At 47.3% G+C, this 27,396-nt stretch overlaps 1 protein-coding gene and 1 long non-coding RNA gene across 4 annotated transcripts in view; one reads left to right on the top strand and one right to left on the bottom strand.

The window, feature by feature from the left end:
• Positions 1–10,817, bottom strand: part of LOC120097012 (uncharacterized) — a 55,450-nt gene extending 44,633 nt beyond the window's left edge. The window contains exon 1 of one of the 2 annotated variants that reach the window (XR_015638859.1): positions 9,875–10,817. This is a non-coding gene — a long non-coding RNA (uncharacterized LOC120097012). The remainder of the gene's footprint in view (positions 1–9,874) is intronic. The other variant, XR_015638860.1, reaches the window with a different exon arrangement.
• The window catches only part of Gata4 (GATA binding protein 4), a 71,801-nt gene continuing 52,482 nt past the window's right edge, over positions 8,078–27,396 (top strand). For both annotated transcript variants that reach the window (XM_087586470.1, XM_087586469.1), the window contains exon 1: positions 8,078–8,321. The gene's annotated coding sequence lies outside the window, so the exon portion shown is untranslated. The remainder of the gene's footprint in view (positions 8,322–27,396) is intronic.

Below are 27,396 nucleotides of genomic sequence, written 5' to 3'. Positions count from 1 at the left end.
TTAATTTTAATCAGGAAAAGATGCTAAATTTAATTAAATGTCTTTCCATTTTTCCCTAATATTCCACCACTAATAAGTCTACTCAGTTTAATAGCACATTTCTTTTTAGTGAAATATAGAAGACAATTGGAGACTGGAATAGTATACCCTTCCCCTTTTGAATGTTGTAGAACCTCAAAGGAATGTTTGACCACTGAACAGATGATCTAAGCAGAAAGAAGATTCAGGATGGCCAGGATGTCCTCATCTGTACAGTTATCAGCCATGGGCTACCTTTGTGCCTAGCTCCATGTTGGTCAGTACCCATTCTGTTTTAAGTATCAAAACTAACTTTCAGGTTAATCTAATATGGGTTAAGGATGTAGCTCCATTGGAAAACCATGTGCCTTAGATGTACAAGGTCATGGTTTGATCCCCCAGCATGTATATGTTCCTGTGTGTGCCTGTGTGTGTGCCTGTGTGTGTGTGTGTGTGTGTGTGTGTGTGTGTGTGTTTGACCTAATACCAGCACTGCTGATTTTAAGGATTCCAAATATGCCATTGATTACCCCTAAAGATGCACGTTCTACCAACTTTGCAATCCCAGTATACAGAGTGATTTTTTTTAAAGATTTGTGAGGTTTTTTTTTTTTTTTTTTCCGGAGCTGGGGACCCAGGGCCTTGCACTTGCTAGGTAAGCACTCTACCACTGAGCTAAATCCCCAACCCTGATTTGTGAGTTTTTATTTTATGTATACAAATGTTCTATCTGTATTTTGTGTCTGCACACCATTTTTGTGTCTTGTCCTGTTAGAGCTCAGAAGAGGGCATTGGTCTCCTGGACTGAAGTCACAGATGGTTGTGAGCCATGATGAGGGTTCTGGGAATTAAACCACATCCTTTGGAAGAGCATCCAGTACTCTTAAAAGGTGAGGTGTCTCTCCAGCCCTGACAGATGGATTATATTTTCATACTTATCTTTGGTTAGAATCCAAAGAAAATTCTGCATTGATCTTGAAATTCTCCAAATGTAGGGCACTTGTCCATAAGCCCTAGAGAATGATGGAGAAGATCCCACTACTCAAAGACAGCAGAAAAATCATGTGTAGAGAGCAGTGCCACCCCCCAAAAAAATAGGTTTCTTGGTTAGTAACATGGAAATTTACAAATGGTCTCTGCACTCCACCCCCGAAGACCTTGTGTTCCAGGAGAAGTAACAAAATGAACCCTAATGAAAAATTTGTTCATGGACACATGAGACAGGAGCTGCAAGCTTTCATGACTGAGCCTTTACCTTGGAAAGACGTTGGCCTGCCTAAGATTTCAGTAGAGTGGGATCATTGAGAAGCTGGTCTGGTACCCCCAAGTGCCCAGAGGGGCTGGGATGGGATGGTTTATATGGGGAAATTCTCAGGAGCAAATTCAAAGGAAGAAGCGTATAGAAGCATCTGCTGCCCAAACACATGGGCCGAGGAGAGGATCAAGTGGGCTGAGAGACAGGAATGCTGTCTGCTACTGCACAAATAACTGTCCCCATTACTCAGCTGAAAGTGGGACTAGCATATCCCACAGTGAAGAATGCGGTGGGAACGCGGTGGGCAGGTCAGAGTCAGCCTTGTACAGCGGGAAGGCAAGAGCAGTGCCAAAAGATCCAAATGCAAGACCTTCCTTCAAAGTTAGGCACAAAGATCAGAGAACACACTTGGAGCTAGGTGATGTCAGTGATACAGCCTTGCCTGGTGTGCACAGGGCCCTGGGTTCCATCCCTAATACACACACACACACACACACACACACACACACACACACACACACACACGCACGCACGTGCACACACATTTCCTCTGAGGAAGTAGTCCATTGAGCCCTCGAAGGACACACCCTCTGTCCTCCTGCCCCCCCAACCCCCTCTTCTTCCTAGCTCCTATGAGGTGAGCCACCATGCTTCTATGACCTCTTCATGCTCTGCCACAACACAGGTCCCCAATGGTCAGGTCAAGCGGTCTTGCACTGCAACTGATATCCAAAGTGATTTAGATAATTTCCTTGGGCGTTTGTCATGGCCATGAAAGGCAGTTGAGGGGAACATACATAGCATAGTAGTGAGAGCCTTCCACAGCACGAGTCCAACGGGCTCCAGTATCGATGAACAGAAACAAGAAAAGGCAGCTGGGACTCAATCTCCATGCTGACACAAAACACCAAGCCAGGTTGGAGTCAGACTAGTGCAATGCTAGGAAGTGCTCTAGCTAGATGCCTATGAGTTTACATAAGAAAGTATCCAGAAGCATCTACTGAACTGTCACCCAAGGGGTAAACATATTTGGGGATTATTGGGCATACAAACACCACGGCACTACAAATGTTAAAACATGAATTGTTAAAACGAAACAACCTAAACACTAATGCATGGCAGGCTAGAGAAGAGTGCTAACGTCAGCATGCAAGGCAGGAATAGAGTGAGACCCTGACACTGTCTTCATGTGAGTACTTTAGGGGCATTAGAAAGTTCTGGAGTCACGGATTTCTTCCAGAAGCACAGGGGCCAATAAAGGGCAACACACTCAGTTTAGACACTCAGGGCACCCTGGTCATGCTGTAGCCATGTCAGCACTGCAGAGATGGCTGACAACTACACACAGAATAGCCTGATTCTAGGCTTTTAGGAATCGTGACCCACTGATACTTGCCCAGCAGCTATGCATGGGTTTCCTGCCTTGGACACAAGTTGGTGTAGGTGCAACAGGATCCCCCATACCAGTGCAAACTTGTTTCTATTCCTGTTACTATGACTAGTACTGACAAGAAGCAGTTTAGGGGAGGGAGGGTTTATTTCAGCATAAGAGGGGATGCAGATCTGCCATCATGGTAGGGAAGGCATGGCTACGGGAGCATAAGGTAGCTGGTCACATTGAGTCCACACCCAAGAAGCTGAGAGAGAACAGGAAGGGGGATCAGGCCAGAAAATCTTAAGGCAGTCTCCAGTGATTCACTTCCTCCAGCAGGACTCCCCCTCCTAAGGATTTCACAACCTCCTGAAACAGAGCCACCAACTGAGGGTCAAGTGTTTAAACACACGAGACTACAGGAACATTTCATATTCGAGCCATAAAACCCATCTTGCCCACCAATAATATTCATGATAATAGCCCTACTGTCAATTTTTTAAAAGATTTATTTATTTAATTTATGTATGAGTACACTGTCGCCGTCTTCAGACACACCACAAGAGGACATCAGATCCCATTACAGATGGTTATGAGCTGCTATGTTGTTCCTGGGAACTGAACTCAGGACCTTTTTTTAATGTCAAGAACCACAAACTATGAACAATAAGAATTACTACCATACCTATTTTGTAGACCTAAAAACTGAGGCTTAAAGATATACATTAATGCCAAGCATGATGATGCACGCCTTTAGTCTCAACACTTGGGAAAAAGAGACAAGCAGATCTCTGTGAGTTTGAGGCTAACCTGGTCTACATAATGAGTTCCAGGATAGTAAAGGTTATGTAGAGAGATTCTGTCTCAAAAAGTAAACAAAACAAACAAGCTGACAAAAAGATATCCACTAAGGAACTTACACAGAAGAAGAAATGTAATTTCTAGAGGCTGTCTTTTAACTCTGGGACCAATGTGAGACCTTCGAGGATAAGGACAATCCTGTTAGGGACATTGAAGCTTAGCTGTCTAGTGTGTGTGTGGGAGGGGGGTGGATAAAAGGCCAGAAGGTAAGAATAAGTCTCATTTCCCGCCTATACTACTTTTAAACAATGAACACACAGCATGTTGATAAGCAAAACCAATAAAAGTGAGGGAGGAGGCAAGCAAGTGTGTGTGTGTGTGTGTGTGTGTGTGTGTGTGTGTGTGTGCAGGTGTGTTCCTGTACGTATGTGGGTATGTTTGTATGTGTGAAGGTGTGTTCAGTATGTACAAAGGTGTGTTTATGTGTGTGTGAAGGTATGTTTGTATGTGTATGCAGGTATGTGTGTGTATGAAGGTGTGTGTAGGTGTATGAGTGTGTGTGCAGATGTGTTCTTGTATGTATGAAGGTGTGTTTGTGTGTGTACTTGGGTATGTGTGTGTGCATGAAAGTATGTGTGTATGCAGGTGTACGTGTGTGTGTGCAGGTGCGTTCATTTATGTGTGTGCAGGTGTACGTGTGTGTGTGCAGGTGTGTTCATTTATGTGTGTGCAGGTGTACGTGTGTGTGTTGAAAGAACAAGGAGGAGCTTCTGATGGGCTCTCTCTCTAAGTCCCTGTGGCATCTCATGTGCATCTTAGTCTTAGATGGGGGACTCACTGTACAGTCTAGCCTGCCTAGAATTTATTATGTAGACCAGGCTGGCCTTCAATCCACAGCAATCCTCCTGCCTCTGCCTCACAAGTGCTGAGATTATAAGAGAGCACCATCACACAAGCTCAGATGTGGACCACATGACTAGTGTCCTTAGAACATACAGCTCTGCTAACCTCACGGTCCTCATGGCTTGTCCCTCTGACCTAAGGGGACAGCACAGATTTCAAGCTCTCTTCCCAGGAGTCAGGCAAGGAGAGCCCTATCACCTCATCTAGACTTCACTAGGCAAAGACTTCCCCTTTCTCCTCAGAATCGGGCTACTCTAGCCGTGGCCATTGAATCACAGGCTTAACCAAAAGAGAGTAGAATTCCAGGCCCTCCCAAAATGCATGTCACTAACTGCCCCAGGTTTCTTGACCCTTCTTCTTTTGACAAGATCTCATTTAGTTCAGGGTGGTCTCAAACTAGCTAAGTGGCTGAAGACAACCTTGAACTCCTGATCTCCTGCCTCTACCTCCCAAGTGTTGGAATTATAGGATAATTTACCACCAGTCTTCATGGTTTCCTTAAAAATAATAATAATATTTTTGGAACACAAAATAAAATATTTTTCCTGAATATTGGAAGTCCTGCAAGACTATGAAAAGTCCAAATACCTGTGGTCTCACAGAGACAGCAGGGCTAACATGGGGCCTGGGGTCTCTTGCTAGTTTCCTATGGGTGTTCTCTCAGCTCTCACAGAGTTCTGGAAAGAACTTCACATCTGACCATCTCCATGGCTACCAAACTTCTCTCTTACAGAACTCCTCAGAAGGTCTGCAGGCTGCCCCTCAGTGGGACGCCAGCTGAAGTGAGTGCTGCTTCCAGTAAGGAAAGAAGAGACCCTCTCCAATTTTAGATCCAAACTGTGAAAGGCAGAAAGTAGTATAGCAATTACTTACAAAATAAGACACCGAGTTACTATCTGGAAGGGCAACTCCTCTTCTGGGGATAATCACAAAAGAAAGGAAAACAGGGCACAGAACAGATCTTTGTGCAGTGTTACCAGAGTATCAATCTCAACTGTTACAAGTAGCAAGGTCTTCCCCAGGACAGAGAACACCAAGTGCTTACTCAATATCAGATGATAAGCCCTAAAATCATATATGCAGGTAACATTATACAGACTATGCAGGCTGTATTTACTATTTAGAAATATAGATAGGTAAATAGATGCACACACACACACACACACACACACATACACACTTGCATGTAACAACAATTAATGAAAAAGAGGTTATGAATGTGAAAGAGAGCAAGGAGGGGTATATGGGAAGACTTTGAAGGAGGAAAGGGAAAGGGGAAATGATGTAATTATATTATAATCTCAAAAAGTAAAGGAAACCATTTTTTAAAGTTGGCAATAGTTCAAATATCTGTCAACAGATGGATAGAGAAATAAAATGTGGTCTGTATACATGGGCTAGCATCATTTGGCCTTAGAGAGGATGGAAACGCCAGTGTGTGCTACAATGTGGATAAAATATGAGGCTGCAGTGCTAAGTGAGAAGAGTGAGTTTCTAAGGGACAGATAATGCAGCACCCCAGTAATAGGTGTCTGTGGTCATCAAACTCATACTAGCAGAAGGCAGAGGGGCTGGGGCTGTGTTGTTTGAGTGCTTACTGTGGAACCACAGGCTAGACTACAGAATGGTTGAGTTTAGAACCCCTCAAAACACATAAGAGCTCTGTGTTTCTTGTATGAGGATGAGTTTGATCCCCAGCACTGTCAACTTGACATGGTGATATACGCCTGTCGCCATTGTAATGTATGCCATAGCTGCTGGCAGAATCAAGAGTTCCAGGTCATGCTATTTGACAAGTTTAAAGCCAGCCTGAGCCACAAGAGACCTGGTGTCAGGAAGAAGAAAGGAGAGGAGGGAGGGAGGAAAAAGCAGGGATTCATGCCTGTAATTCTAGCACTCGGGAGGTGAGGCAGGGAGGATTGGATGTTCAAATACAGCCTGAGTTACAGAGTAAAACCCTGTCTCAAATCAAAACTGGGGGACTAGAGAGATGGCTCAGTGATTAAGAACATTTGATGCTTTCCCAGAGGACCAGAGCACCCATATTGGGTCCACTCCAGCCTCAGATAAAGATACATACACAGACATATAACAAAAGGCAAAAATAAATCTATTTTTTAAAGGGTAAAATAGGGACTGGAGGTGGAGTTTAATAGGTAGGGCTCTTTCTTGTATGTTCAGAGGCTTGGATTCAACTCCAGTAATGAGAGAGAGAGAGAGAGAGAGAGAGAGAGAGAGACAGAGAGAGACAGAGAGAGACAGAGAGAGACAGAGAGAGACAGAGAGACAGAGAGACAGAGATAGGCAGAGACAGGGAGAGAGGAAGACAGGCAGACGGGGGTTGGGGGAGGAAGAAGGGAGGGAGAGAGAATGCGTCTGGAGGGGATGTGGTTATATAGAAATGTCCTTAACGCCACTGAACCGTGCAGAGTAAAGCAGTGAAGTTGTGACATTTGTGCTGTGTTTGTTTTATAATAACAACAGTAGAACCCACAGGACCAAAGCTCTGGGCTGGTGACAGTCAGCCTGCTGGACAGAGAAGGCCTGTGCCTCATCACGTTCAGCTCACTCTTGAGGAATTTTAATGACCTGACGCTTCAGGGAGTTTTACATGAACATCTTCCTGTTGAATAGTTTCTGCAAGTCATCTGGTAAGGGCAACACATAGAGACAGAGGGCCATGGTGGACACCTTATTCATCACTCTGAAAATATTCATAACAAACTTCTTGGAAGGGAAATACAGTCCTGTCTCTCTTACATCTTCCCCTTTTCTTCCAGGCCTTCCTTTGCCTCTTTTTCTCTTCAGTGCCTATTTTCTCCTGGTAGACACTCCTGGCTTTTCCAGTTCTAGGTTCTTGTTCTACCTTTGGAGATCAGTAATAACTTGTCTGGATTCTCTCCACCATTCAGGAACTGTTTCAAGGACCCCAGGAAACCGGGAACTGGGAAATGCATTAAAGTAGGCATTAAAGGATTCTTGTTGTTATTAAGATGTTCCTCTGGGAGACACCAACTCCACAGGGGCCATCTACCCTGAGTAAAACCAGAGGGATCTGTCTGCCTGGTTCCCACGGCTCACTCTGCAAACCTTTCTCAGGGCCTAACCCTGAATTTCTGGGTCATTTGGGGGCCAGGGGAAACAGAGCTCCACATCCCTAGGTGTATTCATCAGAGCTGTGACAGTCACCTAGAAGAAGATCCCTGCTCAGGGAAGGAAAAATTCTGTTCTTTTCCTATGCTAAGAGGCTACCGATTATCACCTGCCCAGGTTTCAACTGAGGGAGAACCCAAAGTGGGTTCCACAGTTTCCTTGCTCCATGACTTGGCCAACTCTCTGAGTTGGGTGACCTCATTCCAGGTCTTAAGCTAAACTCTGGAGGACCTGCTGCCCCTGCTGCTAACCAATGAGGCTCTAAAACACCCATTGCTTTCCACTGTCATGTAGTAGATAGGAGGAGGGTCTCCACACCTCAGGCCTGTAGGACCACTTTTTTAAGCGCAGGCCTGGGGTGTAGCAGCAGGTTGCGGGAGGAGCATTCTCCCAGTAAATGTGATGCCCTGGGGCTGTTCTGTCTGTGCCAGTCCTTCTGAGTGACCTCGGGCAGCCTCAGCAGAACCTCCTGAAGTTCGGTCCCCAGCTCCGGAAAAAAAAAAAAAAAGAACCAAAAAAAAAAAAAAAAAAGTCCAGCCAGGGCTTTAAGCCTGCCAGGGCTTCCTTCCACTTCCATACATACCAACGAGAAAAAGCCAGTCACCAGCCACGGGACTCGCTGAATTAATGAATCACTTCTCTTATCTATTTTTGCTGTTATCTAATTCTGAGAGGGAAGCTGGGAGCAGAGGGAGTCGGGAGACCTAGCTCACAAGTCTCCCTCCCACCCGGCTGAAACAGGCTGGAATCTCTGGGCCTAGAGGCTGTTCTGTCCCTGAAAGCTGGCCTCCAACAAGCCGTGAAGAGCTTCCACCTAGGGTGAGTCACCTCCAATGGTCCCCCTTCCAGGAGGCCAGGAGGAACAGTTTCGGGATGGAATCCCACGGGAGCACTGTGCATGGTGGGGAGGAAACTGGGGAAGAGGGAACAACAGAAAGGCCTCCGTCCAGGGTACCCACCCAGACTCGGTGGAGTGGGTGGTGGGAATTCTTCAGCTTTTGCCTAGAGGAAAAAGAATGGATTGTTTCTAGGACAACCTGCTGAGGTGCTCACCTAGTGTTCTCTCTCTCTCTCTCTCTCTCTCTCTCTCTCTCTCTCTCTCTCTCTCTCTCTCCTCTCTCCTCTCTCCTCTCTCCTCTCTCTCCTCTCTCTCCTCTCTCCACTTCTATCTCTGTTATTCTTTCTTACAATTGGCTGGCATTTTAGTTTCTCTATTTCCTGGTCCACTGCCTGACTCCTGTAGTTAGAACCTAATGGCAATGGTTGGTCCCCCCTAGAAAAACCCAGGGGAGTGGATGCAGGCTGGCCAGAGGCCAAGCAGACTGAAGCAGGTATCCCTGGGCCTTTGCTCCCTCCAGCAAAACCAGGTTGGTTTGTTTCTCTGGGGTGCCCTGTGGCCACCTGTGTCCTCTTAGGGACCTCCTTGGGGGACTCGGGCAAGCCTTTCTCAGCCTTGCCACAGCACACCCTGGAAGTTTTGGGCCAGAAGGTGTGCAGATGATCCCCATTGGCTGTATTGGTTGTGAATGGATTTGCACCTCCTTTTCCCTGCTCAAGCAGGCCAAGGGTCAGCCAGCTGCTGTGTGAGTTTGATTTTCATTGATCTGTGAGGGTCAGTGTCTAGCTGGGCAGAGGTGGGCCCTGCAGGTGTATGTCCCCCCACCCCACCCCCACCCCACCCCACTCCACCCCGTTCACTCTATGTGGGGAGAAGCCTCCGGCTGTGTGGACTTTCTCGGCTGAGTCAAACCTACCTCCCTCTCCTTCTTCTCAAGATAGGGGTGGTGGCTGCTCTGAACTTTGAATCCTATTATTTTGAATCAGGAAAGGGCTGAATCCAAAATGAGGGAGTTGAGACAGCAGGTACAGTAGGCTCTTGGAGGACAGGACTCGGAATAAGGAAACCCGAGGCCTTGGAAGAACTGAAAAACAACCCGGGTGCTGTCAGGCTGCTAACATTGCAGACCTCCTCCATTTTCTCAGAAGTTAACCGACATTCACGCATTTCTGATACTGGTGTTCTTCCGGCACTGGGTAGGATTTGGTGTCAAGTGTCTAGATTCCCTTGCACTGGTGCAGGACACATTGCCTCCACAAAGCAAGGGTGAGCTTATTTATATTCGCCTGCAGTCAGTCCCTCATCCCCGGAAGCTAGCATGGACTTCCAGCAGTAAACTCAAAAGCTACCTGGAAAGTTATCCTTTCCCTCTACTCTGATTCCCCCAGCACTTCACTCATTTCCTCCTATTCTCATCCCCCAGTGCTCTCTGAAAAAAAAAAATTAAATCGAAGAGAAAAAGAATAAAATACTTATATTGGTTAAAGGAAAACATTACGAGGGTGCAAGAATTCTATGAACTATGGTCACTTGCCTTCGTCGTCCACGTCGTTGTTGGGATTGCTGTTTTTAGTAGCTGCAAACGGTTCGTTTCTGCTATCTTTGTTTTGATAAATCAGCCCCGGGCAGATGATATTCGAAAGTTCCCTTTAGGAGCTTATTTTTACGGGCTCAATGCCACCGGTTTCGTTCTTCTAGGCACGTTCTGCGCATTTTTTTTTTTTTGTATTTTTGGATCGCGTTTCGTGGGATCTTAAAAACCGTTTTCTGTGATTGGCACGCAAGAAATACTCATGAGCTGGTCCCTGTTGTGTCTCTCAGGACCAATCAAATACCCATTTCCAACGGCTTTCTAATGTCTGGTTCTGTTTGCACAGGAAGCGAAGTCACGGCTTGCACCCGTGAAGTCTGGGGAGGTTCAGAGCTGGGAACTGCCCAGAGGAAGGGGTTCGGGGCTACAGCCATCAATCTCCAGTTGTTTAAACACAACGCTAAGTGGAGATTCGAGGCAATTATCCGAATAATGGGGGAGGGGCACTTTCACCTGCATTACTCGGATCGAAAGTGCGGCCTGGGGACAAATCCGCGGCTTTTTTAGGCTCTGGAGGTTCTCCGCGACCTTGGGAGTTTAGACAGCTTTTCTGTGGGTTCTGTAAAGGAAATTAAGGGAGATTTCTAGAAAGACTTGAAAGGCTCTCCTGCGGGAAGGAGTGCACGAGGGGGGCGGGGGGCGCCGCGGGACTCCCGGATCTCGGGTGATAAAGGCCGGGGGCTGATCTAAGATCAACAAATCTAGCGGCGTCAGGCCTGGGCGGAGGGTAGGAAAGTTCAGAGATGGGCGCCGCCGGGGAGAACCACGCTCCAATCCGCCCGCCAAAAGAAAAGGAGCTGACGGCGTCGAGCTCCGGATCCGGTGCAGCTCGGGGAGGGCACGGCCGAGAGTCTTCTTGCCTGTAGACCGTGGGCCTCCAAGTGTCGGGGAAAACCCTGCCACCAGTTAGGCTTCTCAGGGGACAGAAAGTGACACTCTTTAAAGGGGTGGATGCAATGTGGGTAAGGAGATGGGGTGTCTCAAATAATACGACCGCAGAAAAAGCCCTTGCGCTGCCCAGCGAGACAGAATTGTCCCCAAGTGAGAGAAGTTACGACGCGGCTCACGAACCACTGTTGCATCCTTGTTTGGGTTGTTTTCCTCACTTCCCGAACGGGGAGGAGAATAATGGGAGAGATATGCCCAAAGTCAAGCCGAAAAGCTGAGTCCAGTCACTGAATGACTCATCTTCAAAGAGTCTATCCTCAAGGCGCCGCGATACAGGCACGCAGTCCGAGGGGAGCGTGGCCAGAAGCATGCAAATTGCGCGGCTTGCCCGAGGAGTCCGGAATTCGCTGGACCTCCCCATAGTGAACCTGAGCGGTAGAGGCAAAGCCGGGCGGCCAGATGGAGCAGAGTGGCAAAGCAAGCCCCTTTCGCAAGGCTGGGGAAGTCCCTGCCAATGGGGTTCGCTGTCACTTTGCCGAACCTGCTCGCCACTCAGCTCTGGGTAGGAAATGTGAAGCCGGATTACTCCGAACGTGTTTCAACCAGTCTGAACCGCGGTGGCTCAAGTCTCTTTGGGGAGGGAGCGGGGATAGCGAATGGATGAGTCGTGGCTGAAGTCGGCCTCCTCACTAACAGGAGTGATGAACTAGGAAGCTCGGTCTAAGGACAAGAAAGTTCGAGCCAAAATCACACTTGTGACCTACCTGGGCCACAGGATGACCTGGGCGAGCAAGAAGGGCGAGCCTTGGGCCTGCTGCCTATGAACCCTCTTCAGGTGTCCTATGTGGTACCCAAGAATTCCTCTCCTGGGCGCCAGATATTGCGCGGCTTTTCCCGCTTGGAGTTTAATAACAGACACGGAGACATCTGTACAGTATAATGCTGTTGGCCTGTTTGCTGGGGCAGTCCCTCAGCTAGCCCACCAGACTCAACACGACTTCCCCACCAGTCTTCCCCACCACAGTCTCTCTCTCTCTCTCTCTCTCTCTCTCTCTCTCTCTCTCTCTCTCTCTCTCTCTCTCTCCCTCTCTCCTTCTCTCCCTCTCCCTCTCCCTCTTTTTTCGTCTCCCTCTCTCTCCGTCTCTCTCTGACTTTCTCTGTCTCTCTCTCTCTGTCTCCGCTCTACATCCCTGCCCTGCTCCCCATTTCTTCCTAGTTTGCTTCCGCCAACGTGAGGACCCTAAAAAATTACCCATACAAATTTGCTCAGTGAAAGTCCGCTCCCACAGAAAGGAGAGAGAACCGTAGGTTTATGGGTGATTTAGGTCGGTGGTGTAGTAGATTGCCAAGCTCTCCCTCAAATGTGCCCCCCAACTCGACTATTGTCATGGAAAAAAACACTCAGTGGAGGGTCTCAACCACACCGGATTCCAAGCCGCTTATCATTCAGGTTTCTTTAGCCGAATTTGTTGCAATATTGAGGGAGTCGTGATTAACACCGTAATACTAGGGTGAGAAGCCCGTTGATGAGCGGCCAGAGAAACTGGACCTAGGAAAAGTTCCTTCATCTGGGTTCTCGGTTCCAGGCTTTTGCAAAACAGAAGTATCTTTGTAGGCGTATATTTCTTGAACTTCGGGGAGTCTGGCTTATCTAGAAGAGTGGAATGGCTTGGCATCAGCGTGCTGACGTTCAGGGAAGGACACTGTCCAACCACCGTCCCTCCATTTGCATCCCGATTCTTACAAAAATTCGATCTTAGTAAAATTTCTGGCAGAGCATCACAGTGCCATGCGTAGTGAAAAGCTGGAGTGGTCTCTACACACACACACACACACACACACACACACACACACACACACACACACACACACACACACGACAGTTACCCCTAAACTACACCACTGCGGTGCGCGGAAGGCTGGGTGTGCGCCAGCGTTCGTCCCTGGACCCAATCCTGTTGTTTCATTTGCTCCCCGGAGAGGTTGCTTCTGCCCCCTGCGCGGCACTTGTCATTCTTAGGGGCATCTTTATTCATTCTGCACAATCTGTTTGGCCTGGTTTTCTCAATCCTCCAGTGCCTTCTCCCGATCTCTTCTCCTTCCTCTCCCCACTCCTCTACTCTCTTATTCTCTCTCCAACTCACTACCGGTCCCGTCCCGCCATTCTTCCCTATCCCCGCTTCTAACTCAGCACCGGAATTTTCCTACTCTGGCTTAATCGAAACTTTCTCCTTCATTTGTCCCCTTTCCTACAGTTTTGCTCCTTGACCCGTTCACTCCCTACCTGTTACCTCCAATACATACTGTCTGCCTTTACGTTTCCTTCAGGGACCCACCGGGTCTTTCCACGTCCACTGGGACAGCATCCTCATTCTTTATGGATAAACTCGTCTTGTTCACTTTCATGTGTTACTTCCCTTGCATTGGATGATTCGAAAGCCTTCTTATGGTGAATTATCATTTCCATTTCAATTTCTAAATATCAAACTACATCGTAGCCAATTCGTTGTCTCTTAAGGAGTTTCTGAGGTTTCTCCTCCTGCCCAAACAACTATGCTACACTGACTTTCCAAAGGTTCTGCTGTAGGTTGTCTTTTTTTTTTTTTTAAATTGGGTAATAATGTGTAAAAAACGAGGCCAGATGCTTTACCCTGCCAAGGTATTTCTTATGGCTTCCCACTCACTCCAGAGATTTACAGGAAAATTAGAGGGTGCAAGTACATAGCTACCCTTGTTCACCCCCTAAGATTGTATTTGCTTTCTGTTAGATCTCCATGGTTCTATCATAATAATGACAGATCCATTAGCTGTTGCTGGTAGATACCTAATGATTCTGAGTACTTATTATTTGCTTTATGTGGAATTTGTTGTTAGATCTCACATGAGCATCTTTATAGAATAGTCTTGAGAGTAGATGAGCTGTGCTCTCAAAAAGTGACTGGAGGCAGAAAAATTAGCCTCAAAGCAGAAAACAGAAAACATTTTCTTTTAAGAGGCAAATAGACAAACAAAAGAATCATTAACTCTTAAGAGAAATCTATAACAGACTTTACCAAAAAAACCCAAGATCATTAGCCAAGCATGGCGCCTCCTTCCTTTAATCCCAGCACTGAGGAGTCTGAGGCCACAGGGGCAGGAGGATTTTGAGGCCAGCCTGGGTTACAAATTAAGGACCACCCCCATCTCCAAAACAAAAAAATACCAAAAAGAAAGGATGGCAGAAGTTGACATAGGGAAATCAGAAGCCCCCGCCCTGCCCCCGCTTGAGCTCAGAGCACTGTACTGTGGCTTCTCTCATGGTTTGAAACAGCAAAAAGGAAGTCGGACCCGATGCCAGAATTCTTAATCACTGTTCAGGCAAAACATGAAGGGTTATTGGAGGAGGGGGTGTCTCGAAGTTTTTCTGGACCCTTAATGTTGACAAGCAGAATCGAAGAGTTCTTGTATTTGAGTTACTCTGGAAACCCCACAGAAGGCATCGACCCACCTGACAAGGAACTACTGGGGGTGTGGTGGTGGGGAGACTTGGGGTTTAGGGGGAGTTCTGGGAGGCCAAGTGAAAGGGCCTTAGTGTTCTTAGAGTTCTTAGCAAACTCTATTTTTTGTGCCTTCCTGATGCCCTAGTGTTGGACCACCACTACCACCACCACCACCATCGCCTGTGGGGTTTACTTCTACTGTTGATACCGGAAGGGCTGCTATCTAATCTGGTCGGCACCAAGAACAATCCATTAGCCCTCAGTATTTAGCATTTATCCGGGGTGGGGGAGGAGGAAAAGATTATGCTGCCTCATCCTCCAGCCTGAGTTGTGCCACTGAGGATAGGGGAATGAATGAAACTCAAACCCCACCAATAAAAGTGTGTTTCCTGGTGCTGGTAAATTATATTTTCACCCGTCGTCACACCCCTTTGAGTCGGAGGGATAGCTCCGACTACCTTTTCTTTTAAAGAGATCTGTATGCTCTTACTTTACACTAAAGGCACTGTCAGTTTGACACCTAAAGATACTATAAGATTCCATTTTTCACCAGGGTCCCTTGGGGCTGCAGTGACATGAATCCATCCGGTCATTCATTTGTTCGTTCATTCATTCAGCAAACATTTGCAAAGCTTCACTCCTCGCCAAGCATTGTGCCTTGTACTGACAGGTTAAATTATTTGCTCAAGATGAGGGTTATGCTGACAACTGGGGCGGGACCCTAAATCAACTATCGCAATCCTATGACTGACCATATCTCTCCCCCAAGGCACACAAATCAGAGACTGTGGGGAGTAGGAAGGGCTCCAGAGGTTATCTGGTCCAGCCTTCCATTCAATTCAAGAATCCCCTCCTCAAAATGTTAGTGAGCTGGCCCCTGACTCTGCCCTCTGCCAGCTAGGAGAGGTAAGAGCGGCTTCCTGGGATTCCCCTCTGAAAGTAAGCAACAGTCCAAGGTCCTCAGCTGCACCATGATCTAGACTTGCTCTTGCCTAAGTTCAGAGTGCCAACCCTTGTCTACTCCTGTGCTTTCAAGTGTCTGGCTCCTCACCAAGAGCCAGAGGCTACTGATTCTCCTACCCAAGAGCCACAACTTTTCTCTTGCCCTGGAAATGGAGATTCCAGAATTGATGGCATCTCCCCCTTGAAACCTGAAAGTGTGATGGTCCTTGATTGGCCAAGCTGATTTTCTTCAGTTACCCACAGGGGCTGCATGCTGCCAGGTCAGAGAAAACCCCAGGCAGTAGCCAAACAATGCCCAGAGCCTGGATTCTAGATCCAGTAGAGCTCAGTGACAAGCTAGGTGACCTTGGAGAGGTTATTTCTGTAGCATATCCTAGGAATAAGATACATGAGTGTGCTCAGTAGCTGAGACTGCCACCTTTTACAAAGATAAAATTGGTCTCTGTAAGTGTGCTGGGGTTACAAAAAGCAATTTATGGGCAACAAAGAACATTCTGGAAGCTTTCCCTGCCACTTGGCTGACTGATTATCTTAGGCAAATTAACTTTTAAAAGTCTGTGTTTCAGTTTCCTGTGTTTTAAAGTCGTCCTAAACCAAAGCCTTCGGACAAGCCTCTGGGTCCCCGAAATAGTCAATAACTGATGAGGTAAAAATTATTCAGCTAGACCTCATTGATTTTGTCTTTCTTTATTTTGTTTTTTCCCTCTCTAAACTTATGACACACAAATTCCTCAGATGTCATATATGTTCAATAAGAAGCAGACACTTTCCTAAGTTGACGAACAGATCTTTAACTGTCTTATTAAAAACTGAGCACGTGGGTACAGGAGCTGTGTCTGTGGTGTTTGGAAGGCAGTGGTTCAGTCTCCATGAAAGTCCCTGTGACTCTTTGCTTCATATTTTCCACAGAAAGAAACGTACCCTAAGGAACTGCTGAGACCCCTACAAGAAACTGCACTGATAACCAGTCTGAGGGCTTGACAATCACACTTCAGAGGTGTAGTTACTGTAACAAAATTGACAGCAACCTACATGGTAAACAGATAGGATTTATTATTGTCATGGTTTTTTTTACATACTTAATGATATTGCAAAGTCTCATAGTAGCTTTTTATTTTATTCTAATTTTTAGGTTTTTCTGATTGCTTGCTAACTATAATATTCAGAGCCTCCTTTGTGTTAACTTTGTGCTTAGCACTGAGTCCCAATTTTTAAACAAACATGGGTTGAGAACCAACTCTTTAGAATATAAAATTCCCTTGAGACGACAGAATGAAGAAGTGTGTTCTTAGTGGTTCTTTTCATAGGCATAACTAAGAGTCAGGGTTCTCTTTGTGTTGTTATATGTTCTCTTTTCAAATGAGCTGTAATGTGGATGTGTTTATTTCAGATTTAAAAAATAATTTTTTTGAAAGGAATAGGGAGGCTGACCAGATCTGAGTGGGTCAGCTCCCCAAGATCTTTATGGCTGTTTTCAAAGCAAAGGTTGTCTAGGCTCCTAACTCAATATGGTCCTACTGTACAGCAGCCCTGGGTACTTCCTGCTTCAGGAGGTTCCTGCCTGAGGCGTTGATTTCTACAGAGTACTTCCCCTCCCCCTGTAGGGAGGCTTCACTGCCCTCCACACAGTCTAAAATCGCTGTTGCAGCCTTGAATTTCTGAAACTGAAAGCTCTGTGTTCCTCTAACTCTTCCTCGGACTCATACTCCCTTCGCTGGCAGAAAAGTTTGGGGTAGCCCAGCCCCCAGCCAGGTGCTGGGCTAGCTGGGAAGTCAAGTTGATTATTTCAGCCTGGGGGGGGGGGGGGGAGGAGGAGGAGGAGGAGGAGGAGGAGGAGGAGGAGGAGGAGGAGGAGGAGGAGCGTGAGCAGCAGCAGCAGCGTGGGGGGGGGATGGGGGGGTGTTAAAGGAAGTCAGACTTTCTGCAGTGGCCAAGAGGCTAGAGGTGTTCAGGAAGAAAGACCCTGGGGGAAAAAAAACAAAACAAAAGAAAACAACTGGACCATCAGAGAACAAAAGTACTTCAGGGTAACTAAGTCCCAGGTGCCTTTCTCTCCTGGCATTGAAAACATCTCTTAGCAATTTCCAGAGGCAGATGACCTCTCACTCCCCAGGCAAAATGTAGGAGGAAAGGGGAAAGTGGTAACAAAGAGAATGGGCCTTGGGCAGTGCAGATGCTGCAGAACTAAGGGAAGCCTCCATGAGCTTGTGCTGCTGCTTACTCAAAGCAAACACTTGCAGTAGATGAGGATACAAGCAACAGGTGTCCTGGTCCCTTATTTAGCAAATTGTAACACACTTGGTGCCCTGAAATACCACCTGGATCATTGGACCCTCTCTCTCCAAGTTCTAAAGGATTACAAACAAACAAACAAACAAACAAAACAAAAAACAAACAAACAAAAACCCTCAGAATCAGTCGTGATTACTCCAGTGGGTAGATGATCCCTACACACAGCAGAGTTTTAGGTTTCTGTGGTGTGACTTCAACTCCTTTTCTGTTCACCTCTTCCCCCATCTCTGCTAAGGTAAGCAGGACCCAGTCAGACACTGTAGTCACCTCAAAGCTCCCCCTAGACACAGCACTGGCATGGTGGTGGGTACTGTCCTACAGAATGAGTCTCACAGGGGGCAGGTTCAGATGCTCTTGCTGACAACACGATTCTATCCTGTATTTATGAAAAAACCCAAACCCACAGCAAGGGGCCGGCCATTATGACCTGCTGTGGCAGAGCAAAGCAAGCAAAAGAAACAAAGAAGGGAAAGGAGCAGGGCTGGGTTGTATCTCCCCCGCACTTTGAGGAAAAGCAAAACCAAACCTCATTCCTACAGCCCAGAGTTGCTGGGTCTGTAAGTTGTCCTGTGACCCTGGCTGCTTCTCTCACCAAGGTACCATTCAGCATGTCAAGAAGTGTCTCTTCACATAGGTTTTTAACCAACCAACATTAGACCTCAGAGAAACTTCCTAGGCACTCAGGATTTCTTTATGTGATATAAAAATAATTTCCATTTGTAATCCAAAGGGAGCAGAGGACACCAAATAGCCCTCCTCCTGGCTCTGCTTCAAGCGCTAGATCCCAAGGCACCAGCCCCCTCGTCTCAGTATTGAGAAGGACTGGCCTTTTTGGTGTATCCAAGTGCTTTCAGGAATGTGTTCTACTTGCCCCGCCCAGGAGCCCTCCGGAGTAATCAGTTGTGGGTATTGCTGTGATGGTCGAGGAAACCGAGTTGTCCTGCCGAAGGTCACATCACTAATAAGTAACAGAATTAAACTCTAATGCTTGCTTTAACTACCCCCAAGCTGCCTCCCCACCCTCCATGATGCCTGAGATCAGATGGCCCTTATCAACTGCTTTGTAATTGCTCTAATAGGGGTTATCAGGATCCCTCATTTTGCCTATCCCAAAATCATGGAGTTAAAGAATAGCACAGCTCTAGGCTCTTAGGGCTGGCAGAGCCCTGCCCCACCCCACCCCTTTCACAGGTGTGGCCCGGAGGGGTTAAAGTGATCTATCTGCCAAAGGTCAGTCATGTATAAGTAGAGAATGACCAATGTCATTTTTAAAAATTAGTTAAAAGAACTGCCTACCAAGCCCGTTTTTATGGCTTATTTTAAGCAGGTTAATGAGTATACCGGGCACAGCTTTAACTCCCAACTGAGTAAATGCTGACACTAGTTTATAGATTGGGCAGATAAGTGGCAATAAGGAATTATTCATCACTCATTTATCATCCAGCCTACTGCAAGTACAAGTTACAAAGTGAAGCAAATAGCAGTTTTAGACCCCACACATGTGAGCGGTTAGAACAGCAAAAACTGCACTGTCTACAAAGCTTGTGCACGTACGGTGTCTGAGCCCCAGGTCTTCTGAGATGAGAAAATGGAAAATGTTCAGGGAACGTATGTGCATTTCACAAACAGGCTGTAAAAATTAATCACACATGTGGAGGTTGGAGGTCACCTTGAAGGAGTCGGCTCTTGCTTTCCACTCTGTGGGTTCTGGGTATGCAACTCAGACCAGAAAGGGTCATACCAACAAATCATCTTGCCATCCCAAGAGTATTTTTTATATAGAGCTCCTATTCGGTCTTCACATGAATTCAGTCACTAAGTCAATCTTCTAAGTGATATTAAGCACCTACTGCATGCAGAGCACTATGGGGAATTACACTATTAAACACCAACTGCGTCTGCTATGTTTCAAGTTTAACGAGGTAGTGGGCATACAAACCCACCCACCTACATCTCAATCCCATGAGCCCTTGGGATGAGCTGCCTACACAATGCTCAGGGTCAGCTGGAGTCGGGGGAAGGTGTGCCTGGGAATGAATAGGAAGAAAGAAGGCTTGTCTATCAAGTCTTGGAGAGATACGACCTTGTTACAAGCCCTCTGTCCCCCACAGTGAGTATGAGAGGGCTGAGTGACATCATAGCTAGAAATGACACCATGAATTGATAGCCTCAGCCAAGACCCTAACCTCAAAGGCCATGAAACACCAACAGCCTGGTAGATGGCTGATAGGATCTGCCCATTCATTATTATCACATGTGGGGCATATGTTGAAAAACGAATAAATCAACAGACAATACCCTTGTTGGGGGGGGGCGATGAGTGCTAATGAATTTGCACGTGCGATTCAGAAAGCTGGCTAGCTTTTATTTATTTGTTTATTTATTAATGCTTTATCAGTCCTCATTCACAATAGTAGACCTCAGGCACAAAGTTCAACATTAATAGCAGAGCAACCCACAAATCTAGTAAGCGACTTTGCTCCCAGCAGCCCTAAGACCCCACCTTGAGGCACCACCACGTGGCTCTGTTCACTGGCCAGTGTCTGGCCCGTGTCTTCAGGCACATGACCACTGAGTCTACTGGAAAGAGAACAGGGAAGATATTTACTCAAAAAGTCCAGACTCGTTTGGCTCAGCAAATTCAAGGAACGTATGCAGAGGGTGAAAAGAGGAGTGTGTGCTGGTGGGTGCTACATAGGCCATTGTGTCACCTATGGGTCAACAACCAGAAGTAGAACAAAGACCCAGATGCCTGGGTACTAGTGACCCCCAGTACCCATTTTCTTTATTGTGAGCACTGGAATATATACTAATCCACAGGACTGTTAGGAAGGTAAACTAGAAATACAATACTGGACCAATATTGGAATGGCTCATCCTTGGTCCTAGGGTGAGCATGGGAGGCCCATGAACCTTTATCTGATCATTAAGTCTACACCTGCCTTCCCCCATGCCTAGCTGGGCAGATCACTGAGCCAGCTCTCCGTAAGGGGTGAAAGCTAGACCAGGTTCCCTGGCCTTCAGACCCCCATCTCAGAGGCCCATCTCAGACTGCCAGCCTTCCTCCCCTGCAGATCACATTCAAATGAAGACTATAACCTTGGCATGCTGAAATGGAAAGCAGGCTGTTGACCACTCAAGATCCCTACCCTTGGGCAGCTACAGTACTAGGTGTGCCACTCAAAACTCCCAAAGCTCAGTGACGCAGGAAAGCCTGTAACCCTTTGGGTGCTAATCACATCATTTGGATTGGACAGAGCCCCAGCAATGTCAAAGAGGCTGGCCCAGGACTGATATGTGGGCCAAAGGTACCTGAGGCCCTGGTCAACACTAACAGGGACTCTGGCTATGGTATTGATGAGGCATCATGTGGCGTTGTCCCTAAGTGAGTGTCTCTGAGCTGGCGTACAGTGGAAAAGGGCATAGGCAGACATTTCTGCTACACCCCTGACAGTGTGTAGAGAAAAGATTTATATATATATTTTTTTATATAACGTAGGAATGAAACCTCCCATCTTCTGAATTAATTAGTTCAGGTTGCTTGTATCCGAGGGAGGTTGGCTTCAAATTCACTATGTAGCTGAGGATGATCTTGAACTTCTGGTCGTCCTGCTTTGACCTCCTAAATGTAGGATCACAGACCCTCAACCCCCCCATACAGGTTGTGTGCTGCTGAGAATAAAAACCAGGACTTCATGTATACTAGCTAAACAGCCACAGTTTTTAAATTTTTTTTAAAGATTTATTTATTTATTATAATACTGTAGCTGTCTTCAGAAACACCAGAAGAGGGCATGGGATCTCTTTACAGATGGTTGTGAGCCACCATGTGGTTGCTGGGAATTGAACTCATGACCTCTGGAAGAGCAGTCAGGTGCTCTTAACCACTGAGCCATCTCTCCAGCCCAATTTTTAAATTTTAATTTAATACTTTTGAGGATTTATTTTTATGTTCTGTGTGTGTTGTTTGCATGTATGTGTGTGCACTGTGTACATGCCTGGTGTCCCGGGAAGTCAGAAGAGGATGTCAAAGTCCCTGGGATTTGAGTAACAGATGGTAGTGAAGCACCACTAAGTTTTAGGAATGTAACCTGGGTCTTCAGGAAAAGCAGTCACTGGTCTTAACCACTGAGTCATCTCTCCAGCCCCTTAGTTCAACAGAAAAACAACAATAACCGGAACTACTACACGTTAGAAACTACGGGAAATACATAGGATTTTTTTTTCTCACGGGGAGACTGAAATTTAGGGGAGAGATATATGCATGCAGTGGAGAAAATAAAGACATAGAACGCGCTAAACGCCGCGAAAGCAGAGACAGAACAGAAATTGACTCAGACAAGGGCGGTGATTTTAAAAAGGGGTTGAACAATAGGATCACGCTTGCCTGCTTCCCCTCTGTATCCCTCACGATACTGACCCCATGGCTCAGAGGAACGGTGACACCAGGATCAAAGCACTTGAGTTTGGGTCCTTATCTTGTTTCTGCTCATACTAAACTGGTCTCGGCACTAGCTGTCCCTTTCTTCGCCTGTAGAATGCAGAAGCAGGCTGTGTAGAGTGAGGTGTGTTTGTCTGACAACATGCAGGGCATATAGAATACTCACAGCACTCCATGAATGTTTGCCCAGGGAATGGTTAAACGCTCTCACCTGCAGCCCAAGCCTTTTATTGCATTCAAATGGACCTCCAAAGCACATTTTGACCTTTATTTTTATTTTATGTGTGCAGACGTTTTGCCTGTATGTATATGTGCATACTATATGTGCAGTGTCTGCAGAGGCCCAGAAAGAGGATGTTGGATCCCCTGGGACTGGAGTTAGTTGTGAGATTTCATGTGGACCCTGCGAATTGAACTCAGGACCTCTGGAAGAATAGCCAGTGCTCTTAATCGCTGAGCCATCTCTCCAGCTCCCTTTCTTTTGTGTGTGTGTGTTTGTTTGTTTGTTTGTTTGAGACAGGATCTTTCTGTGTAGGCTTCACTGTCCTGAAACTCACAGAAATCCCCATGCCTCAGCCTGCTGAGTCTCAGGATCAAAGGCATGTACTACTACTCTGGACCACCCAGTTTTTGAGTTCTTCATAGAACACATTATCTGTGGTTAAGACTGAGTTGAGCCCTAATGGCTGGGGGTTCCCACTATGCATTGCGTGGGACCAGAGAGTGTCCCTGGTACAGTCACTTGACTCCTTGGCAGGAGGGTAACACTTGGCAAAACCAGTTTATGGAGCTCAAAGTCACAAAATGTTGCTGTGCGAAGGGATGCCGGAAGTGACTTTCTGTGACCTTCACACTCACACCAGGTGACCGGAGACAGACCCAGGAATCCGGACTCTCAGACTACCAGTTGCCTCACCCCTACTGTTCCTCATCTAGGCTGGATTCTTCCACAGCTTTGGGCCAAAGCAAGGGAGTTATGAGGAAGGTGTTCTCCCTCCCTTTTCTCTGGTCCCAGAGAAAAGCCTGTTTTCTAGTTCTTGAGTGGCACTTTCTTTCCCACAACTGTCCAGGAATTCAATGTCAGGGCCGCTAGGGTGGGGCATAAGCCCCTAGCCCTACCTCCCAAGATGAGGAGGTTCCCGAGCTCAGTTTCTCCATTACTTAGCCTCAACTGAAGGTGGTTGGCAAAAGCTATGTACTTGAGTCTCCCATTAATGTGTCTCCCTCGAGCCCCTCAGTCCCCAAAGAGAAGGTGAACCTAGGATGGGGCTGGAGACGTTCCATAGAAAATGCCCGACAAGTAAGACCTGCAGGAGCTGGGGCGACTGTTTCTCCCGTGGGGTGGTCCTCAGATCACAAACAGCCAGGCAGCTTTCTTATTCATCTGAATGGCCAAGGGAAGAAAACACTGGGCCCAGCCAAGATGGAGGAAGGCGCAGCCTGAGGAAATTCGAGGTTGGGACTAAGGTGAGGCCCAGTACACCTTTTCCAGCCTAGTAACTCAAGTGGGTTTGCTCTACTGGAAAACAAGCCGGGTACCAAAAGGACCTTGCTGTCTTCATCTGCAGACCAGCTTGGCTTTCGTTACTGGCCTATCTTATCTGTCATTTGTGACTATATACACTGGGATACAAAATCCGAGGGCTGAGCACTCCACACCGCGGAGTCAGCCTTGACCGGGGGCGGCGCTGCGGAGCGGTAAGAGCCAGGCCAGGGTGCACCGGGCTGGGAAGGAAGCGAGGCCGGAGAGCGGGGCGCCAGGCTCGGCCTCCAGCGTCCCCTAGCCGGGCCGGGGCGCGCCAGGGGGGCGCTGGCGGCGGCCGGGGGCTGACCTCGAGCGCCGGCGAGTCTGCGCCCTCCCACCGGCCTGCGCTCGCCTCCCGCCGCCTCGGGTTAGGCGGCGGCGGTCAGTGCGCACCTCATCAATAAGACCTGACAGGCCGCCGGCTCCGTGGCCATCCATCACGCCGGGCGGCGAGGGCGGCGGGCACGCGGGGCGAGAGCCATAGCTTCCCGGAGGCTCGCGATGCTCGCACCGCTGGGTGGCGGGCAGAGCTCTGCTCTCCAGCAGAGTACTATACCTCACTCTGCTCCCCAGGACTTAAAGATATGTCAGATTGCTTAGAAATAGTCCGCGCGACCCACACATTGCCTCTGTTTAAGTGGGGAAACAGAGGCCGGACTGAATGTTGTCACACTTGGGGCCTCACAACTAACTATATGGAGACTGAAACTTGAGCTGAGTTTTTATTCGACTCCTCACCCAGCCCACGCTCAACCCATGCTGGCAACCAGTACAGTCAGGAGCCACGTATGATAAGTTGAACCTGTCAATAAAACACCACACATTAAAGAATAAGAAGCTCCAGGAACATGACGTGTGGAGTTTAGCAGGTAGAGTGCTTGCTAGGCAAGCACTGGGTTCTCTCCGCAGCACCCAGCACTTGGGCAGGGGGATCAGAATTTCAAAAACATTCTCCATTTCTCAGCTACACAATTCTAAGCTAGCTTAGGCTACATGAGACTCAATCTCAAGGGGAATGGGGGGGGGTCCTTGAATTGATTTAGCATTTCTATTTTAACACACCTTTTCTCCCAGGAAGGGAAGATACTAACCCTCATACGTTTCTCTGTTCCTTATGCTGTTTACAGGACTCATTTCTTTACTGATGAGAACAGTTCAATCAGAGAAACGTTAAGTTTGTCCTCACACCAGCAAAGTACATATTGCACCTAGTACATACATAGCAGTTCTCATAAGGGAAAGGTTACCAAGTATCTTTGCTGGGGGCATGGAGGGTGGCAGGCGGGGACACTCTGACTTAAAGTCTATATAGCCTTGTTGTAGTCAGCCTTATCCGACCACAGGGCCATTCACAGCATAACCCTGATTTTTTTTTTTAACTCATGGCTTTTTAAGGCAGGTGGAAGCTGGTGTGGCCCCACTGAGAGCCCTTTTCATTCCCCAAAATATGACTGGGCCAGGGTGTTCCAGCACCCACCTCCCACCCCCTTGGACAAAGTACCCCAGTCCAGAAACTGACCAATCCAGACTGCTTCATTTCTAACAGGAAACAGGATGTTTTGTGAGGCTTGGGGTTGTCTTGGGTACAATTTCTCATAAACATCACCTGAGTGTAAGGGCATCAGAGTAGGAGAACTTTGGTGTTAGGAGCAGAATACCATCTTGTGCTGGAAAGGTTGAGTTTTCAGTGGTTTTCCTTGGCCCATTCAGCACAGCTAGCAGGTACAAAACCTGTTATTCCCTCAAACTCTGAGCTTGTCTTATACAGAACTTGGCTGCACACACACACACACACACACACACACACACGCACACACGCACACACGCACACACGCACACACGCACACACGCACACACGCACACACGTGCGCTCGAGAGCACAGGTTAGAAGTTGGCAACACACCCAGGATGGAACCCTGTAGCCAGCTCTGTGAAGCCAGGGTGAGAGCAATGGCAGAGGGAATCCGCATCCCTTTAAAAAGAAGCCCCGAGCTTCCTGGGTATCTAAATCACTCTCCTGGAGTGTTGTAAGTGGGAGTCAAACATGTGCCAGGGGTGTGAAGCTCCCTGGAGACTGAGAACCAGACAGAGAAGGGGCGGGGGACTGAAGAATTTTACCTTGTCTCCCAACATCTTTCTACTGTGAGATTTATTGACATGTACTTTCCTTTTATTGTACAGTCCTCTGTGTGTTGGCAAACACCAACATGATCGGAACAGTCCTAACACTGCTCCTACCTTTCTTCTCTTACCCCCACGCCCTCATGTAATTCTGCCTCTTCCTGTGGTCCTGGCTCTCTCAGATTTGTCTTCAGCCACTATGGCTGTGTCTTTTTCAAAATGCCATGTACAGATGATTTTTAATACAGTCTTTGAATCTGAATCTTCCTCCATGGCACTGAACTCAGGTCATTCATGTCCTTGTAATTCATTCTTTTTTGTTGTGACCACCATTCCATAGCGTGGTTGGACAGTTTATCTGTCTCCCACTTGAGCCTCCTGGTTTGGAATAACTATGAAAAAAACTGTAGGGTTTGTTTTTTAAGATACCTTCGATACTTCTTCATACAGGAGACAAAACATGGAGATCTGGGCATGTGGTTCAGCAAGTATTGGGGTACTGTCCTAGCATGTGCAAAACCCCAGCTCAAAACCAGCTCAGAAGAAAGCTGGATGTGTTGGTGGTAATTCTAGAACTCTAAAGGAAGGGACAGGAGGATCAGAAGTTCAAGGTCATCCTTCAGCCTCAGCTACATGGTAAATATGAGGCCTCCTTGGGCCACTATGATCTTTAAAAATATTTTTTAAATTAAAATTGCCAGGCAGCTAACACTCTTGGAAGGCAGAGGCAGGCAGATTTCTGAGTTTGAGACCCGTTAGGGTCACAGAATGAGTTCCAGGATAGCCAGAGTTGCACAGAGAAACCCTGTCTTGAAAAACAAGCAAAGAGAAAGAAAGGAAGGAGAGAAGGAAGGAAGAAAAAAGAAAGAAAAGAGGAAAGAAAGGAAGAAGGAAGGAAAGAATGAAAAAGAAAGAAAGAAGCTTTTCCTACCCCACCTTACATTGCAAATGTTGGACCTGTTGGGCAACCTTCAAAAGAAAGAACAAGAAAGACACAGGCCCTAACAAAATGTAGTGTGTGGAGGAGGGTCAGGGGATCAACTTGGAGTAAACCTGCTTTTTGAAGAATCGATCTCTTTTGATTGATTGGTGGCATAAGAAAGTCGTTACCTGCTTTGTGCCCCTCTGCCTCACTCTCTGGAAAGCAGTGTGGACATAAGAAATAGGCATTTCTGGAGACTTCCTGGGAGGCAGATTTGGGTTCTGCCCCTCTCCCCAAGGAACAGCCCTATTCTCTGTGTTGAGTAAAGTGGACCCGGGAAGCTGCTGCGGGAGCTGGGCACCTTTCTAGGGGCTTCTCGGCTCCTAGTACCTCTGTACCCATCAACCCACTTCACTCGGGTTTCTTTGCTTCTTGCTGTGCTCCCTTCAAGTCTTAGGAATTTCCTATTCGTTAGCATCTCTGGGGAAGAAAGGATTTAAAGAGAATACACCTGTCCCTCCTGTAACCAAGTGTGAGGCTTGTCTGTCAGAGCTGACTCAGTGTCTATTATGCATGCAGTGACCGCAACTGGAGACACAGTCGTCCTGGCTCAACGCTCCCCTTCCGCCTTCTGTGGAAGCTAGGTGCTGTAACCGAGGGAGGGGAAGGAACGGTCACTCCAAAGGCACCTGCTAACATGGTGGGAAGTGAGTAAGCTTAGGCTCTGTTGCTAGTCCTTGACTGGAAGGCAGGGTCAGACTGGGGGTAGTTGGTCAGTTGGGGGAACAGTGTTACCTCCAGCCCCTTTGCTACCGCCCAGCCCCGCATCCTCAT

This window comes from Rattus norvegicus, chromosome 15 (genome assembly GCF_021556685.1).
Source record: "Rattus norvegicus strain SHRSP/BbbUtx chromosome 15, alternate assembly SHRSP_T2T, whole genome shotgun sequence".
In the NCBI taxonomy this organism is placed as follows: Eukaryota; Metazoa; Chordata; class Mammalia; order Rodentia; family Muridae; genus Rattus; species Rattus norvegicus.
The sequence above is the reverse complement of the archived record's forward strand: the minus strand, read 5'-3'. Positions and strand labels throughout refer to the sequence as shown.